The sequence below is a fragment of the Pan troglodytes genome, chromosome X (assembly GCF_028858775.2).
Source record: "Pan troglodytes isolate AG18354 chromosome X, NHGRI_mPanTro3-v2.0_pri, whole genome shotgun sequence".
Classification (NCBI taxonomy): Eukaryota; Metazoa; Chordata; class Mammalia; order Primates; family Hominidae; genus Pan; species Pan troglodytes.
The window spans coordinates 8,102,126-8,120,971 of NC_072421.2; positions in this window are offsets into that span (position 1 = coordinate 8,102,126).

Consider the following 18,846-nt stretch of genomic DNA (forward strand, 5'->3'; position numbering starts at 1 on the left):
CTTGAAGGTACAATGGACAGAGCTGTAAATTCCACCTGGAGGCAATGAGAGGAGGCATCACAGAAAAGGTACCGTTTAGGATGGGCCCTAAAGATCAGCCTGCATTTACCTTAATCTTCTCTCTCCATTCAGCCTGCGCAGGAAATCCCTGATCAGATTTCAGCCAGCAAAACAGATCAAGTAGCTTTTATGGTCCACGGAGCAATTTAAAGTGAGGTCTACAGAGCAATTTAAAGTGAGATTCTGTTTTAGGCCATTTCACTGCTCCTGTCCCCCAGTGAAGAAGAAAGGCTGGATTAAAAAAAAAAAAATCCTGGAGCCTGGTATATATCATGTTAGGAAAGCAGCCTGTTTGAATTCCTTTATCAGTTAGTGCATTTTGTTTTATTCAAATTGAATAAAAACCTCGCCTGAAAAGAGGTCGAGACTCTTCTCAATCTCTACATTTTATCTATCCCCTGAAATGCTTTTCCAATTCTTTAAATCATCACGGACAAGGGAAATTGTGCTCTCTAGAGGAAAGAGGGGCTTCTGTGACCAATGCTTCTGAAAATCCTCCAAGCTTACTTTTCTGTCAGGTCAATCAACCTGTCTATGCACTCTTTTATTTTTATTTTTTATTTTTGATAACAGGAAACAAAGTTCACACACGACAAGACATAACATGACATAACATGAAAAATGCCACGCAACTCTGTGGCACTGAAAGCAAACGTCTTCAGACTGACTTAAAGGACATATTGTGTTTTCTTAAGTTAGGAAAATAAGCCCGCTCTGCAGCAAACAGCCAAGTGCTGGGGTAGTTGTGGTGCAGGAGTGTTCCCCTGGGCTTAAGGTCTGTGTCTATCAAAATGGCCGAAAGGTCAGTCCTGGCAGCAGGAACTAGTTCCTTTATCCTTTCCCTCTCCAATACCTGCCTCTTTGCAAATGTTTGTTTTTCCCACTGAGAAAATAAATGCACTGTGGAGATGGAGGATAAGAGAGCAGTCAGATGAGCGAACTAAATAAAGTAATCATGTTGGAGACAGAGTGGGAGAGATCAGCTAAGACCTTTAGAGGAAAACAGAGACCTGTGGACACAGAGTGGGGAGGTAAATGTCTGCAGGATCATCATTTTGAAGAGTCTTAAAGAAATAAGCTTGAATTATTTTTTAAAATCAAATGATATTATGACAAAGAGAATAAATTTTATCCTGAAAGCAAAATCATCCCTTGCAACTATTTAAACTTATGTTAAAATTTTTAGATGTCAACTTAAAATAATTCAGAGCGTTTGAAACTTATCAAAATTCTTTGAATGCCAAAGACTGATATTATGCTTGAATTTTCTACGTGAGCATGAATTAGTTTTTCTAATTCTAATTAGATATACTTAACCTATTTTAATTTGAAAACAAAGGAATTGGATGAATGCAATGGCTCATGCCTGTAATCTCAGCACTTTAGGAGGCCAAGGTGGCTGGATCGCTTGAGCCCAGGACTTTGAGATCACCCTGGGCAACGTGGCAAAACCCTGTCTCTACTAAAAAAGTAATAATAATAATAATACAATAGTTAGCAGGGCATGGTGGTGCATGCCTGTAATCCCAGCTACTCAGGAGGCTGTAGTGGGAGTCGCTTGAGCCTGAGAGGTTGAGGCTGCAGTGAGCTATGGTCATGACTCTGTACTCCAGCCTGGCCAATAGAACAAGACCCTAATTCAAAACAAACAAACAAACAACAAAAATAAACAAATTAGTAATCATGTAATCTGAATGGGGGTGAGTTTGTAAAATTCAAAAGTAATGAAAACACTAAAAGAGTTACAAACTGTATGTAAAAATCCAACCATTAGGTGGAAAAGTACCTGTAGCAGACAGAAAGACAGAATCCATAACTCTAATGAACAAAAAATAAATGTAAATTTAAAACATAAACAGAAAAAGAAACAGGCTCTTTACATTTTTTTAATGTAAAACCAACTAATCAACCAACCAGAAACCCACCAAACATAACAAATTTCAAAGAGGCGCCAACTTGTATTTTGTGTTCTGGAAACCATTAAGAATCTGCTTGTGTTGGCCGGGCATGGTGGTTTATGCCTGTTATCCCAGCACTTTGGGAGGCCGATGTGGGCAGATCCCTTGATGTCAGGAGTTCGAGACCAGCCTGGCCAACATGGGGAAGCTCTGTCTCTGCTAAAAAAAATACAAAAATCAGCTGGGAATGGTGGCAGGTGTCTGTAATCCCAGGTACTTGGGAGGCTGAAGCACAAGAATCATTTGAACCTGGCAGGTGAAGACTGCAGTGAGCTGAGATCGTGGCATTGCACTCCAGCCTGGGCGACAGAGTAAAACTCCATCTTAAAAAAAAAAAAAATCTGCTTATGCTTATCCCCTCAAGATCTTTAGTTTTTTAGTTTTGTTTCCCCTAAAGCTATATAAGCTCACATTCATAGATATTAATTATAGAGTTTTTCACTGGAAGGCATTTTAGGACCCTTTTACCCACAGTTAAATATAATTCATGAGGAAAATGTAATGTGCCCAAGGATATGAATATTTCTTTTCTCTCCCTTATCTCCACATTATGATTCTGTATGGTATGAATTTATTAAGGCTCATGCGAGTTGAGTCCAGTTTACCCTCTCAGGAGATTACACTCCCAGCAGCCCTAATAGAGTGTTGTCACCTAGTATTCCTCTGTGGATTTTTCTTAGCATATGAGGCTTTCTTTTTTTTTTTTTCTGATCCCTGCCTCAAGGCCAGTGGCTTATCAATGGAGTATTGAAGTAATTGGGCACGTGAAACAACAGAATGGGTTTCACTCCACTCTTAAGCGTCTGATATGTGCTAGTAAAAATGGACAACTGAAGCTTCAGGGATACAGGGATTGCTTCTTTTCCAAGCACCACTATCCTGCAGCCTGTACCAAGTTATTGTCAGTGGATTTTTCCTATACAGACTTTGGGCAGACTTTCTCAACCTTGGCACTGCAGACTTTTTGGACCAGATAATTTTTCATAGTAGGGGCTGACCTGGGCATTGGAGGATGTTTAGCAGAATCTCTGTTCTCTACCCACTGGATGCCAGTAGCACATCCTGCCTCCAGTTGTAAATTTAAAAAATGTCTTCAGACATTGCCAAATATCCCCTGGGTGAGGGCATAATCATCCCTAATTGAGATCCCTGGTTTAGAGTAGTTGGAAAGCCCTAATTTATCTTATTGGAGAACTGACATATTACAGCAAACAATAATAACAACAACAAAAATGTATGTTCCAATGTTTGGAGGTATTACCTAACTGTGCACAAATGTCTGCCCTACAGAATGGAGACAGTGTCTATATATAGTGTGTGTGTATGTGTGTGCATGTACACACGTGTGTGCCTTCTTATGTACCTCCACACACAGGGTGAGTGGAAATAATCTCTTCTCCTATAGATAATATGTTGAGTAAGTGGTGCTATAGTGTTTGAATTACTCCAGCAATTCAAGTTCCATCGTGGGGGCACCATAACAGAATGAGTTTTTTCCCATCTACTCACACGCCACTCAATATAATTCTTCTGACACCAGATGGGTGGGCATTTGTCCCAACATGCCAAGCAATTCTCCCACGGACACCAGCTGGGATTCCTCTAGTTAAATTAATTTCTGGCACTATCTACCCAGAGATGGTGTTAAATCCCACAGGTTGAAGACTGAGTCCCACAAGACTACCCCCCACGCTTTCAATGCTAGTCACAAGTCCCAGGTTGTGACCTATGCTTCTGACTGGCTATAAACTGGGGGTTCCCACAACCTCCTCCTCAGGTTCAGTGAATTTTCTAGAGTGGTCACACAACTCAGTGAAACACTTTACCCATTTATTAGGAAGGATATTACAAAGGATACAGATGAATGGGCAGATAGAAGGGATTCACAGGGCAAGGGATGTAAGGGTACATGCAGAGCTTCCATGCCCTTTCTGGGTCCATCATCCTCGAGGAAGCTCCGTGTGTTCAGATATCTGGATGCTCCCTGAGCCCCATCTGATATGGTTTGGCTGTTTCCCCACCCAAATCTCATCTTGAATTGTAGTTCCGATAATCCCATGTGTTGTGGGAGGGACAAGGTGGAGATAATTGAATCATGTGGGCAGTTTTCCCCATCCTGTTCTTGTGATAGTGAATGAGTTCTCATGACATCTGATGGTTTTATAAGGGGCTTTCCCCTCCTTTGCGCTGCACTTCTTCCTGCCATCATGTGAAGAAGGACGTGTTTGCTTCCCCTTCCACCATGATTGTAAGTTTCATGAGGCCTCTCCAGCCCTGTGGAACTATGAGTCAATTAAACCTCTTCCCTTTATAAATTACCCAATCTGGGGTGTGTCTTTATTAACAGCAGGAGAAGGAAGTAATACACCATCCTTTTGGGCTTTTTATGGAGACTTTATGATGCAGGCATGATTGGTTAAATCATTAGCCATTGGTGATTATGCTATAGTCTGAATGCATGTATGCCCTCAAAATCATACATTGGCTCCTAAGAGCCAATGTGATATGATAGTATTAAGAGGTGGGGCCTTTTGGGAAGTGATCAAGTCAGGAGCACTCTGCTCTTATGAGTGGGATTAGTTCTTTTAGAAAGGAACTTGATGGGAGCTCTGTAGTCTTTTCAGCCCCTTCCTCCATGTAAGGACCCAGCCACAGGCACCATCTCTGGAGCAGAGCAAGCCCTCATGCAACAATGAATTGGCAGATGCCTTGACTTGGACTTCCCAGTCTCGAGAACTGCAAGAAAAGAATTTCTATTATTTACAAATTACCCAGGATAAGATAGATATTTTATCATAGCAACATGAAAGGATAAGACAGTGATCAATTCAAACTTCCATTCCTTTTCCCTCCCCAGAGGTCAAGAGTTGGGGCTGCAAGCTCCAACCCTCTAATGACAAGGTTGGTTTTCTTGGCCATCAGCCCCCATCCTGAGGCTGTCCAGAAGCCCACCAAGAGTCTCCTCATGAGAAAAAAAACATGCTCCTATCACCCAGTAAATTCCTACAAATTTAGGAGCTCTGTGATGGGAACTGAGGGTCAAAGACCAAGTGTAGAAACAAATGATTCTCCTAGCACTCCTACATATGTGGTTTTAGGACCTCTGTACCAGGACTCAGGGGACAGAGAACAAAAATATATTTCTTAGTATGTCACAATATCACAGGCACTTTAGGAGAGTATTGGAACTGGACACACATGTCCCGGGTCCTCCAAGCTATTTCCTGCCAGGTCATTACTAAGGTGTAGGTCGTTCCTCGCTCAAACACAGGCCAGTAGTGTCACACTGAGTGACTTGAGAGAACAGAAGTAGATATTCCTGCTCCTCCACTCATATCCCAGAAAAACCAATTGTATTACCAGGAAAAATTATGGTAGGTACTTGCTTCTTTGCTGTAGGTGCTGTCTTTTCTTTCTGCATTCAGCTTTCTTTAAATGAACACCTCCTTCCTCCTCCTCCTCCTCTTCTCCCATCGCCGCCTCCTTCTCTCTCTTTCTTTTTCACTCTCTCTTCCCCAACCCCCTTTCTCTCTTTTCTCTCTGTATCTCTCTGTATCTCTGTCTCTCTCTCTCTCACACACACACACATACACACACACACACGTGTGTTGCCCAGTTATGAAGGACGATTCTGATTTCTCTCTTTCAAAGAAAGAAAAAATGACTTCATAATCTCATTATCAATGAGATCTTAGTGGCTAAAGCATGGCTTCTTCCAAGATAGTATTTGAAAAAAAGGTTCTTTGGGAAAATTCTTAACAAAGATTAGATTAATTCCAGGAAATATTTGTTAAGCACTGTCATAGGCATCTGACAAGCAAAGAAAAGTAAAGCATGGACATTCAGTGCTGCTGCAATGTGGTGTGTGTGTGTGTGTGTGTGTGTGTGTGTGTGTGTGTCTGTGTGTGTGTGTGTGTGACTGTTTTGGAGCAAGTGAGTCTTCCTGAAGGAAAACTAAGTAAGCACTTGATCCACCTAAACCTAGTCACAAATCTAAATGAAAAAGTAGGAAAAATCAGAACCAATTATTTGGCCATAATGAAGTGTGAGTATTTTAAGCTCTAAGAGATTCCTCTCTAATTTGAGAAGAATTGAGAGATTGCCCATTACGACCTATTGCTGGTATCTTGTTAATGTTTCTAATCAGTTTTTTTTAAAAAATGGTGTATATCTTTTTATCAATTACTTATACATTGCCTCCCTTCCTTTCCAGTAGCAATATTTATTTGTTTCCCATTTTAAGGGAGTAAGTCTGTGTTGGACTTGAATTTTCATTCCCTAATTGTTTAATGTATAAATACTTGTCTGTTCTCAGACATAGAAGTAGGCAGGGTTTCCACCTTCAAATTAAAGAGTCATAGCAGGATAGTTCAGTAATAACATATTTCTTTATAGAAGTAATTCACTAATGAGTCTTATATAATGTACTACTGGCTAAATCTATCTCCATCATGTAAGAATACATTTTATGCTTGGTCCTTTTTTTGTGATGGATGTTGCCCAGTTGTCTCTCTCCTCCTGAGGAGTCGTGTACAGAGTGTGGGCACTATGCAGTTAACATAAAAGTGCTGGCTCAGCCAAGTTTCCCCAAATAGGCCCACGAAGCAGGTGGTTCCTCCCCAATGGAGGCATTTGTCATTACAGACAGGATCTAACCACAGAAAAGGGGCAATCTGAGTAATGCAGAGAGTTTAGAAGCAGCATTGAAGTGTACATGCACACACACACACATTTGCTTTTTTTCCTCTTTCTTCTCAAAGCATCCTCTTGAACAACCCAAGGAGGAAGACAATTGCAGGCACACCAGGATCTTCATAGGACAACACAGTGCAGAATCCAAACTCCAGCAGTTTCTAATTTTACCAACTCAGGGGGGACTGAAGTTGGGGACAGAAATAGCACAAAAACAATAGAAATGCATGTCATGAAGCCTGGACATGAACAAAGCAGGTTCTGTCATGCTGAACTTTGGGCAGACAGAAATGGAGGGACTGAGCTTGTTCTGCAATTCTTTTCAGAGCTATTTTGCACTTTTGAGACACTCATGTGGTTGAACATAACATATAAACAGGAGTATAATAGCTAGTCAGAGCAGCAGCATGGAATTCATACCATTGTCTTTGTTACAAGTATTTCATAGTTATCTATAGCTTTTCATCCCTTTTGGTTTATATTTCAAGTGTCCGTGAAAGCACATCACATTGTGCAGCCCTGATCCACTCTTGTTTTTACTGACACTCTGAATTTTCTCATTGGCCTCCCTTTGCCAAGCTTTGAAGCAAAGAAATCAAACAAGTAGGACATTCAGGTGGGTGGTCACTGGACTTGGGAAATTCTAAAATAAAGCAACTGATGAATAGCACATAGTTTCAAAGGGGCTTTTCAGCTGCAAGACATATAGATCCAGGTATGTTGGTGTAAGCCTCAAAGAATCTCCTAGCATTTTGAGGGACATAATCAAAGGAGATTAGGAACATGAATCCAAGGCTTAGAAATCATTCTCTTGAAAGAGTATGGAATCACTCACTGGAGTATGGAATTAGAGACTTACTAGTCTGAGTTTACAGTTTGGCTCTGTCACTTAATAGCTGGGTATAAAAATTCCTACTTCATGTGGTTGGTAGAGGAATTAATTAAATTGCATTCTAGTTACCAGCAGGGGAGACAGGGGAGAAGAAAGTTGGACATGAAGCAGTGGAAAGCAAGGACAAACTGGAGCCTTCTAGGATAACTGGGCACTCATGGAGAGTATTGGAACTGGAAATACTCTCCAGTACTCATGGAGAGTATTGGAACTGAAAGCTGCAAGGACATCTAGAGCCAATAAGGATAACCTGGAGCCCATGCGGACTAGTTGGAGTCTACCAAGACAAACTGGAACCCACATCTCTTTAATTCCACATTGAAACTGGACCATTCAGTGATCTGTAGAAAAAGCCAGTGCCCTTTGGATGAAACTGCATGTGGACCTGGCCTGGGGCCTGGAGTCACTGGAGGAAGTGCTTGGAAGGATTTGGAGGAGTTATAGGCCCAGTGACCACTCCATACCAACATGGAGTGGAAGTGACCAATGAAAACTTGAACTGGTACATCCTTGCTTGTCCCTATGTCAGCCTTCTGTAATGGCTGCTAATTCCTCATACCTTCCCTGTATTACCAAACTCAACTTGGGTTTACCCATTTGGCACAACAAAGCCAAATTCTGACATCAGGGTTTGCAGTGAGAGAAAGTGGGGGTTTTTAAGGCAGGGAGGTAGAGGCTACAGGCAAAGTCATAAATCAGTACACAGAGGCTATACATTGGTTTGACCTAAAAAGGCAGTTTATCTTGAAGTGGGAGCTTACAGGTAGATTCAGAAACTTTCTGATTTGCAATTGGTTAAGGAGGCAGAACTTTGTTTACAGACTTGGGATCAGCAGAAAAGAATGTTCACTCTGTTCTATGGGTGTGAGTTCTTCCAGGCCCCTCAGGAATAAATTTAGAGCAAAGGATGGCAGTCAGATGTCAGTCCTCAGTCACCCTTTATCTGAGGTCCAGATCCAGGTATGTTGGTGTAAGCCTCAAAGAGTCTCCTAGCACTTTGAGGGACATAAAGGGAATTAGGAACATGACTACAAGGCTTAGAAATTCTTCTCATAAGACAGTATGGAATCACTCACTAGAGTTTTGGAATTACAGTTTGGAATTAGTTTGGAATTAGAAAATGGATGGCATTTTTCATTTGGTAGTAGCCTGGATTCCTGAAAAATTAGGGTCATATGTCAAGATATTATCTTTAGTGTCTATAAGGAACCAAACATTTTGGGACTGTAACTTCCTTAAATATTGTTTTAAGCTATTATTACGTCCTTGCTTATCAGGTTGCTTCTTTACTTCTCAAGGCTAGCTAGGTGCCTGGAATTTCCCTTGTAGGAACTCAAGACTTTCCTTTATTTCCATACATGGCAGGGGATGGGGGAAGGGCACTGGCAGGTCCCTCAGAGGGTTCTCTACTCCATCTCACCAGTCTCACAAAATTTTCTGTGTGGCCAACCTTAACCCAGAGTCATACAGGTAAACAAATTCTGAAAAGCGTAGAACTCCCTTAGCTACATTAACACAATAAAAAAACCTTAAACAGACTTTCTTCTATTACAGGTGAAGGTTAAATAGTCCTATCTTTAAAAACCAGACAACACTGGTTCTCTGAACTTCTGACAGTGAATTTCTTCTGGTGCACAAAACAGCCTATTTCAGGAGATCAAGTGCACACTCAGATCTAGTCCTGCTGTATCCCAGGCCATGTTGAGAAGGCTTTTGGTTAGAACACTTCTTTCTCTGAGATCACATAACTGCAGGAGAAAACACCAACATCAACAACCCGACCAAAATATTTTGATTTGGTGGATATTAGGTTCTAAGTTTTGTCTAGAGACTATTTAGAGGGGCTCAGAAATACCACGATATGTTTCATTTCTTAGTTCATGTCTCATCTCTGTAGCATCATTTTCACCCCAACTCTGAAGATAAATAGCATTGAGCCATTGAAGATGAAACTCACTTATCAATCCCTATGTGGAAGATAATGCCATCGACCACCTTCTGTCTTAGGAATACATTTCAAAAATGGAAAGAATGCTTCTCTGACCTACTCTTTCACTTGTACCTCCTTATTAAAAACCAGGCCTCCTTTGAATAGGAGACTCAGCACGTTTGTCTACCCTGCTGGCCCAAACCAAGTGAGCATAAATCCTTAAATCCTACAAGCACATGCACATGGTCACCAAGGCACAAGCACACCATGCAGTGTGAACTTGAGTAACCAATGAGGACTATTCCAGGACTTCCAGAGGTTCCTGTTCTGAGCCACTGTTACATCCTGGGAGATGGCCACTCTCCATTAAATGGAGATTTTTTCCCCCTTTTTGTAGCATGAGGTATAAGCACCTGGGTAAAGTGCAGTTATTTTTGAGTTTGACAAGTGAGCATATATTATTGTTTAGCATGCCTTCTTTGATGTTCAAGCTCAGGAGAAAAATCTAAAAAAATACACAAAACGTCCAGGTAGAGGATTACTGATCTACACTTCAACAGTAAAAAAAAAAAAATACAATAGATTTTTCACCCACAGACTTTTTCCCCTTACTCTGGGAAAGACCTTTTACTAGCAAAGTATGACTCTAGATTGTCCTGGTCTGTAGATATACAAATATTGCCATGGAATGCAACATAAAGCATACAAGTAGTTTATCACCCTAAGTTATTATCCTTTTTAAGGAATCAATCACTGTAAAATTGGCCATGTTGACACTCATATGGATATTACTTACTTGATAAATGTTGAAATAGACCATTCAAACAGATGCATTCTTAATATTTTGAAGAAATGCCCATCTTGAAAATGCTGCAGAGATTTTCCTCCATATATTTTTATCTGAAAAAAATTGGATTCAGCTACCAGAGAACGCTCCATATTTACTATTAGATTTACTGGAAACTGAAAGAACAGAATGATGTTGCCTCTATAGTCTGACATATGCTGGGCATATGTAAAAAGAAAATGAAAGAGTACGTTGGGTATGAAATGAGCATTCCTTTATTTTTTCCCTGCAAAAATTTTTCCTTTTATATTTTTTTACTGAAAAAATAAGGTACTTAACATTCTCAGATATATGATACTCCATATTTTGTCTGGTAACAGGGAAAAAAAGTTATTAGGATACAGTTTGTGAGTTTTTGAAAAACAACCTGCTATAGCACATACTCTGCCAGGTCTGTCAGAGTGAAATACCTTTGAAAATAGAACTGACTATATTTTATCTGCTTAGTTTAAAAATGGAGCGAGTTCCCTTGAAATATGATTTCCAAGTTTTGAAGTCATTATGAGTGAATGCATTCTATTCTAACTCCAGAGGCTTTCCGAGGGAGAAACTGATGGGCCCAGGAAGGACATAGTCACCCGTCCATCCTGGTCTTGTCCATATAATTCAATAGGCTTCATAGAGACATCTTTTCTTTAATCAATTTAAATGTCATTTTTAAGACTAATTTGTACAGAATTGTTGTCCTTATTAATTCCCTTGTTCTCTATGGAGTGATTTTTCAGAAATCATTACTCTTCTCTCCTTTTGCAGTTTTAAAGCTTTGGGCATTAAAAATTAATTTTTCATTTTTTTCTTCATTTTGATCAATTTCCTGAAAAAGTAAAATGATGCAGAGTGTATACTATGGGGTAATACTGGCTGGTTACTAATCTTAAGTCTGCATTTACTAAATGTGTGATCTTAGGCAAATGACTGGACTTCTGGGTTATTCTAGATTACTTTTTGGTTTGTTTTATTGTAAAATGGGGATAATAAAAGTATCTATTTTATGAGGTTGTGGTGATGATCAGGAATATATATGAAGTGTATTGGACATTACATGGTGTATAGTAAGCAAGTCAGAAGTGTTTGCTATTACCGTTACTACTTAACAACATTAAATTATATTAAACATTATTTAATAACATTGCTGACATTTGCTTTGCCAATGTAGGAAATCTCCTTCTTCAATCCTCTTGCTTCCATTCTCTTAAGCTAAGGTGATAGTTTAATCAATTTGGGGTAATGTTGATTTGATCTCATACCTGAATATTTGATATGCCTTCATTCCTCACTTTCAACTGTGTTAGGTTTTTGTTTGTCATTTTGTGTCCACATAGAGGAGTGACTTCAATTCAGCACTGATTTTTCACCTTGAAAAACAGCATAATAGCAGCTTTCCTTTGGGGACAATCAAAGACAAAAACAAGCGATCCACTTCCCCTGCCTGGCCCCTTTTCTCTTTTCCTCTCCATTTCTTCCAAACACACAGGTATTGCAGAAGGTACCTTTGAGGGCTGTGTGTGGGTAATGATGTGGGGAAGAGCCTGGCTGAGGCACGCCTGTCTATATTGACATTTTATTAAACTTATCTACTTACCATGTTAACATGTGATGCTTTTTATCAATTCCTTCCTTGAAGGAAGCACAGAATATCCATCATCTTTTAAGTGCTTAGTGCTTGTAAGTGTATGTCACTTAACAGAAAATAAATACTTTTCTTATGAGAAATTCAACATAGTTCGAGGGCAGCTCTCATGAGCATCTTCTGGTTTAAGTACCTGTCAGGACTTTAGCCAGTGCTGACTGGGGTTTGAGGTCCTTGAAATCACATATTGAGTACTGACCTGCAGAGAGGGCCCAATACATGTTATGCAAATGAATAGCTGACTGGAAGTTCATTCTCACTGCATTGCAACAAGTGGGTGGGAAAGAAGCAGGGGGAGAGGGAGGAAGGAGAGCTGAAAGGTAGCACCGTCACCCAGAAGAGAATGATGGGTGTCTGACCCAAGCCAGAGGCAAGGCATGTTGACAGGAGAAAACAGATTCAAGGGCCCATGGAAGATGAGAAATAGTGGACTCAGTCCCAGGTGTTCATTCATCCAGTGGTGGGAGAGGGAGGATGGGGAAGAGAGGAGTCAATGATGAAGTTGTGTTTCTCCACAATGAAGGAGAAATTGTGATGCTTTTTATCAAGCTGGAGGGCACAGAAGGGAAGTCAAGGGTAGAGCACATAGGATACGTATTAATGAGATGTCCAAAAATCACGTCATTTAGGGTTCCCCAGAGCAGGAGACATCCCTGGGGAAACTGGTGACTTGTTGGCTCCTGGGTTGAAGGAGCTGGCAAAGGCCAGACTAAGACAAGAGGAGGGTCAGGAAGGAATGCCTCGGAACTGAGCCATTTCAGAGGATTTGGATAAAGGAAAGTGGGGGTCCACGAGAGATACTAAGAAGACATCAGAAAGGAGGGAGCGAAATGAAGATGTCCACGGAAAGCAGCTAAGAAGAGAAAACCAAGGATGCCATGTACAGCAATTGCATCAAATATACCAGGGACCAGATATGTCTATTTTGAAAACCTATTTATTTTATTGTGGTTGTCAGAGCCAAGGGAAAAGTTCACACCTTTGCCCTCTGAAGTTTTGCTGAAAAATCAACTCACAAAAAGCAGATTAATTGGAGAAAAAGCATATAAATTTATTTAAAATGTGCACACAGGAGACTTCAAAATGAAGACCCAAAGATACCGGAGAAATTGCCCATTTTTATGCTTAGGTTCGACAAAGTTTGAAAAGCTGTGTAGAAACAGGGTTGGACAAAAAGGGCCTGATCTAATGCTAATAGACTGAGCAGGGAAACCCAGCAAGACCTGTCTGTCGAGATTCTTCTTGGCCTCTCTGAGCAATATTTCTTCCTTCTGGGTGTGGGGCAGGACCCTCTGGGGTCTTAAAGCACTTAAGACTCTGAGGTCTTAAGACCCTCTGGAATAGGGGGTCTTAAGACCTAAAGTCAAACAAGGTAGGTCAGGGAATTTTGTTATGGCCAGGTTTTACACAGAAAGGCAGAGGGAAAATTAGAGTCATACTTTTAGGGTTTTATGGCTGAATTTGGAGAAAAGGGGTTTTAGTTTCTAGGACCTGCCTTGGGGAAGAGGGATTCTAGTTTCTGTGGTGCCTCTGGAAAGAATGGAACTGAGAGACAGAAGGGCAGGAGAAGATCAGAGAAATCCTTCTGTTTCTGAGACCTTCACTTTGAGGTATTGTTTTATGAGCCCCAACATGATGTAATTTACATACAGTAAAATTAACCCTTTAAGTGTTCATCATGTGAATGGCATATACAGTGACAGTTGTGCAACACCACAAAATGAAGAAGATATAGATCAACTTTATTAACATCACTCTTCCTACACACCTTCCAGAAGTACATGCCCTTTTACACTTAACAGCATCCACAATGCAGGCCCTGGCCAGTACTCACCTGTTCTCTGTCCATATAGTGGTGCCTTTGCAAGAATGTCATATAAATGGAATTACAAAGTAGTCAGTCTTTGAATTTGCCTTCCTTCACTTAACATCATATACAAGAGATAAATCTGTGCCACTGCTTACAAGTGGTTCATTCCTCTTTATTGCTGAGTAGTATTCCATTGCATGGATGCAACCACATTCCCCATTCAAGGGGCATGTGTACTGTCTCTATTTTTTCATCTGTTAAGTTGAGTTAAGAAAATGTTACTGGTAACCAAGGCAAAAGCTGTTTTAGTGCAGTGGTTGGAATGAAAGCTGAACAGACGTTGGATGAGGAGGGAATGGGGAGTTGTGAAGAGGAGAAGGCAATTTTAGTTTAATATTTTATGAAATTTGGCTGGGAAGCAAGGGAGAGACAGTGATCTGTAGTTCCAATGAGAAATCAGCTGAAATGAAGATTGTTACTTTTATTGTAGGAAAATAGATATTTAATCTTACTTAAAGGGGGATACTTAAAGGGAGAATACAGAGTTTTTGTTCCTGCTTGTTTGTTTTACTGTTATGACATATACACACCTGAAAAACATATCCAGTAGTTAGCAAAATTGTTGTCTAAAAATAGCAGGGCTCGTGGGAAGATATGTGGGAAATACTTTTCTCAAAATTTTTTGAACTCAACTTTCTAACCTAATTAAAAAAATAAATATAACTGTATCAAAAACACAGGAAATGCAGATGTTTAAAGTCCTATTTTTAAAAGGATGCCAAAATGAGTGTAGAATATTATCATAAAATAAATAGTGATAGTTTAATGGGAGGGGGTGCACAGAAGGTTTCAGAAGAAACAGGCAAAAATGCACAAAAGTCAGGGAGCACCAGGTAATAACTGCCAGAAAGAGAAAATGGGTGAACGGGCATTGTTATAGTTCTCTTTTTTTCGTATGGGGCTGATGCCTTCATGCTTTTAAAAGTACACTTTGTATTCCTTTGCTGTTATTTGGTGGTATGAAACATTTATCTCTGGAATCAAAGTAATATAAGCCAATGCAACTTTCACATTTTTCTGACATTATTCTTCCATTTCTCAATGGCCTATCAGCTAATTAATGATAAAGAAATGGGTATGTATCTGTAGAAATAATGATGTTAAAGGTGCAGGAGAGACAAAGTAGGTGGAGTGAGGTCTCAAATAATTTAGGATGAGATAGCATGAATGTGAGTAATCCCTTAACCATGAAGTCCCTTTAGGAGGCATCTAAGTCAACTCCACCATCTTATGAGTGGACCACATTGAATAACTCATAGATCGTTAACTTCACCTCCCAAGTTTAATTGGAAACATTTTTCAATTGTTGAAATCATTATCTACCATTTTTTTAAGTGTTTAGTACACATCTCATAAAAGCCAAAGATACAGTAGCACACAGTGGATACATTTTGGATAAATCGCAAGGTGAAGAGTTATGAAAGCTATCAGTAGATTATTTCATTTTCATCTCTCTAAGTAAGCTTTCTATTCTTTCTATTGTGTGTCACATACCTTGTTCAAGTGTGAACTTATATTACCACCTCCAGCTTGTCAGGCAGAACCGGACAGGCTTGTTCAAAGATCAGGGCAACAACTTCAAAATGGCGATGCCATATTGCAATGGCCACAGAATTTGAGGGGACGTGACCAGTGTTCGGGCTTATCCTAGATGAGGTGGTACAATATCAATTTCAGTCTGCGATGAACATAATCTAACAAGCAATTGTAATTCTTCCTTTTTCAATGCTCCAATAATTTCCCTGTTCAGGCTTCAATGATACATCTAGGAAGTAGTTTCATAATTATCTGTGCATGCATTGATATCCCCAATTAAATTTGAACTTTAAGAGCGAAAGGTTTATATCCCTTCATCTGTGAATTCAAGCTGCTAGTCTCCTGTCTAGCAGCCAGAATGTGTTACAATCAGGGATTATTGGATATATGCATGAAAAGTTAAAGAAGCATAGTTATATTCCAACTACTGTCCATTTACTTAAACTGACTACACTCATTCTATCTTTTACCACCAGACCTGAAGCACTATAGCTAAACATAAAGGTAGAGATAAAATACCAGAACCTGAGACAGTTCTAGGAAGAGTAAAGCTAACTCCCTGGCACAGCATTGCTCATAGACAGGCAGCATGAAGGAAGAGAGAGGGTATCCTGTGTGAGAAGCAGACCTGGGTTCAAATTCTGACTCTAGCATTTTGTAGCTGTAGGAGTCTGGGTAAGTTATCTAGTCCATTGCTTCTCAAAGTATAGTTTCATGAGCTGCAGCATCAGCATCAGCATCACCTGCAAGCTTATTAGAAATGCAGATTTGCAGGCTCCATTCCAGATGTGCCAATCCAGAACCAGAGTTCGAATTTTAACTAGGTCCCCAGGTGATGTGTGTGCATGTTACATTTTGAGAAGCACTGGACTAGACACTCTGAATTTTAGTTTCCTCTATTGTAAAATACAGAAAAATTATCAATCTTCCGAAATATGAAGTCTACAAAAATGCATGTCAAACACCTAGCAGATAGTGACTGTGCAAAAACGAAAGCTATTAATAACAGGAATAATAAAAAAACAGTAAGAAGTTTAGATATTGAAGGTGAAGAGAACTGGAAGAAAAGACAATAGATATAGATATAGATATAGATATATCTTTCTCTCTGCCAATCTATGGCAATGAAGTTTCTAGATTTGTATTTAACTTCTATTATGGCAATGGTTCTCAAGTGGGGACTCTTTTGTCCCAGGAGATATTTGGCAATGTCTGGGAACATATTTGGATGCTATGGCTTGGTGGTAAAAATGTGACTGGCATCTAGTGGGCAGAGGCCTAGATGCCACTAAGCTTCCTACAATGCACAGGACAGCCCCCTATAACAAGGAATTATCCAGCCCCAAATGTTAGTAGTGCCAAGATTGAAAACCCCTGAAATAGATGCTTCTAGAAATGACACATGTTGCAAGTGGAGGTCTTCCAATAGGGACACAAGTGAAAACTATATAAATGTACTCAAAATATCAACTATGAGTTGGATTATGCAAATGGCTTGGGAAAGGAAATGAGGAATGAATCAAAGACTTTACCAAAAGAAACATTTTCCCCATCTCCAAGCTCAAGCTGTTCTATTAGTTGTATCTCCAAGAAAGTTAAATTGGTATAGTTCTTGTCCTCTAGGAGATTATAGTAAAAGCTGGGGATTGACTATTAAGGCATTTGATGATACGGATGCAACACATTATGATATAAAATGCGAGATATTTTATAAATCAAACGCTGAACAAACATTTAAAATGCAGGCTTATCTCTTTTAGTTACAAAATACTCTTAATGATTTTAATGCTCAACTTTATCTTGCCTGAGTACTTGGTTGGTGAATATTACTTGGAGAATTTTTTCATTTACAACAAATGGTCACATTAGTTCTCTGTAATAAAACACAGTCTGGGTCATAAAAACACACATCAAAAGAAAAATTTGCCTTATTTATTACTTCAATTTCATGCCCAAGTTTCTCTTGCCATGCCTCTTTTTATTAATTTTATGATTTTTATGGTTTATTTGTAAGCAGAGTGCTGTCCCAAAATGGATGAACCTGTTTACCAGTAAATCAGTAAACTGTAAACATTGCTATAAAATAAAGAATGTTGTTGTGATAAATCAAAAATGAAGAATTCTAGGTATCCCAAGAGAGCATTTTTGGTAGGTTACATCAGCTAACTCAACTCCTGCACCCATGAATCAGTAATGTTTGCTGGTTTATGAGCCTTGGAAAGCACAAATATTCCCATTTCTCCTGCTCAGCACATCTCTGTAGTAATAAGTAGGTAATTGGTTTTGTCCTATTACACTCTTTCTATATTACCCTTTGCAATAATCACATATAAATCCACAGGATTATGGTTTCCTTTATCATAAATTTTTCATACTATAACTCCTTATTCTTCCTTTCTTAGTTGTAGCACATACTCCAGAAAAATATCACAACAGTCAAACAACACAGATGCTTTTGCTTTTTGTGTTCAAATTATTACATTTCTCACCATTAATTATTTTATTAATGCTGTAAGTGTACTTACCATCTAAAAATACATTATTTTTTTCTCTCCCATATATAGATCTCCTGGAAATCTCCAATACAGAGCAAAAATTCCACATTAAATTTCCATGGGGAAAGCAAAATTATCATCATATTAGGATACCATTCCTTTAAAAACTGAAAAGGGCCTTGGAGAAGAATTTGCACAGTTTTTCTACAGAGAAGAGTAAAGTTTTTACCCTATAGTACATAAAACACATAGATTTAAAAAATCCAAATACAACTAATTTTTTTTAATTAAGGTAAAAACAAATTGCAGAATTTTAGGTAAAAACACATAACATTTTTGCCAGTGCTCAAGATATTTTTGACAAAATATTCTCCCTACCTTAATACCTTAATCATCAGACTAGCATGTTTTCATTTATCCTCTCTCTTTCTCTCTCTGTCTCTCTTCATGAGTATTCCTAAAGTCCCACTCAGAAAATATTTTTCCTTTAGTTGACTCTGAGTCAGCTGATGCAGACATTTTATTATTCATTGACTAAATTCCCCTTCAATGGGACATACCCTTAGTAGCAGTATTGTGAAGCTGAGGCGTCCATGTTTGTGTATGGGGAGCTTTTCATGCCCCTGTATCCCCGTGTTAGGTGTTAGTAGTATTGTCTGGCGTCACAGACTTGGACACTTAAGGGGAAATGTGTTCTTCTACAAGGGGACAGAGAAGAGCCTTGGGAGATCCAGGAGGCTGCTTCCTTTTCACACCATGTGTAATGGTCAGTGTTCATAGAAGACAGTATTAACCCTACCTGGGCAGCACTTGAGATGTCATGATTGCTTACATTGGTCTCATTCCATCAAGTAAAGAACCCTCATGAGTAGAAGAGCCATCTACAATAAAGAGGGATTTGAACGAGGTAGTGAAGGATGCAAGCGGAAAATACCA